The sequence below is a fragment of the Trematomus bernacchii genome, unplaced genomic scaffold (assembly GCF_902827165.1).
Source record: "Trematomus bernacchii unplaced genomic scaffold, fTreBer1.1, whole genome shotgun sequence".
Lineage (NCBI taxonomy): Eukaryota > Metazoa > Chordata > Actinopteri > Perciformes > Nototheniidae > Trematomus > Trematomus bernacchii.
Window position 1 is genome coordinate 65774 of NW_022987814.1, and position 1727 is coordinate 67500.

Here is a 1727-nt window from a genome sequence, read left to right on the forward strand (position 1 = left end):
CTGTCTTTAGACCCAGCTTCTGTCTCTAGACCCAGCTTCTGTCTTTAGACCCAGCTTCTGTCTCTAGACCCAGCTTCTGTCTTTAGACCCAGCTTCTGTCTTTAGACCCAGCTTCTGTCTTTAGACCCAGCTTCTGTCTCTAGTCCCAGCTTCTGTCTCTAGACCCAGCTTCTGTCTCTAGTCCCAGCTTCTGTCTCTAGACCCAGTTTATGTCTCTAGTCCCAGCTTCTGTCTCTAGACCCAGCTTCTGTCTCTAGACCCAGCTTCTGTCTTTAGACCCAGCTTCTGTCTCTAGACCCAGCTTCTGTCTTTAGACCCAGCTTCTGTCTCTAGACCCAGCTTCTGTCTTTAGACCCAGCTTCTGTCTCTAGACCCAGCTTCTGTCTTTAGACCCAGCTTCTGTCTTTAGACCCAGCTTCTGTCTTTAGACCCAGCTTCTGTCTCTAGACCCAGCTTCTGTCTCTAGACCCAGCTTCTGTCTTTAGACCCAGCTTCTGTCTCTAGACCCAGCTTCTGTCTTTAGACCCAGCTTCTGTCTTTAGACCCAGCTTCTGTCTTTAGACCCAGCTTCTGTCTCTAGTCCCAGCTTCTGTCTCTAGACCCAGCTTCTGTCTCTAGACCCAGCTTCTGTCTCTAGTCCCAGCTTCTGTCTCTAGACCCAGCTTCTGTCTCTAGACCCAGCTTCTGTCTTTAGACCGAGCTTCTGTCTCTAGACCCAGCTTCTGTCTTTAGACCCAGCTTCTGTCTCTAGACCCAGCTTCTGTCTCTAGACCCAGCTTCTGTCTCTAGACCCAGCTTCTGTCTCTAGTCCCAGTTTCTGTCTTTAGACCCAGCTTCTGTCTCTAGACCCAGCTTCTGTCTCTAGACCCAGCTTCTGTCTCTAGTCCCAGCTTCTGTCTCTAGACCCAGTTTCTGTCTTTAGACCCAGCTTCTGTCTCTAGACCCAGCTTCTGTCTCTAGTCCCAGCTTCTGTCTCTAGACCCAGCTTCTGTCTCTAGACCCAGCTTCTGTCTCTAGACCCAGCTTCTGTCTCTAGTCCCAGCTTCTGTCTCTAGACCCAGCTTCTGTCTTTAGACCCAGCTTCTGTCTCTAGTCCCAGCTTCTGTCTCTAGACCCAGCTTCTGTCTCTAGTCCCAGCTTCTGTCTTTAGACCCAGCTTGTCTCTAGACCCAGCTTCTGTCTCTAGTCCCAGTTTCTGTCTCTAGTCCCAGTTTCTGTCTGTGACTGTAATCTGACTGTAATCTGACTGTAATCTGACTGTAATCTGACTGTAATCTGAATGTAATCTGACTGTAATCTGAATGTAATCTGACTGTAATCTGACTGTAATCTGACTGTAATCTGACTGTAAACTGACTGTAATCTATCTGTAAACTCACTGTAAATTGACTGTAATATGACTGTAATCTGACTGTAAATTGACTCTTATCTGACTGTAAACTGACTGTAATCTGACTGTAATCTGACTGTAAACTGACTGTAATCTGACTGTAAACTGACTGTAATCTGACTGTAATCTGACTGTAAACTGACTGTAATCTGACTGTAAACTGACTGTAATCTGACTGTAAACTGACTGTAATCTGACTGTAATCTGACTGTAAACTGACTGTAAATTGACTGTAATCTGACTGTAAATTGACTGTAATCTGACTGTAAATTGACTGTAAATTGACTGTAATCTGACTGTAATCTGACTGTAAATTGACTGTAATCTGACTGTAATC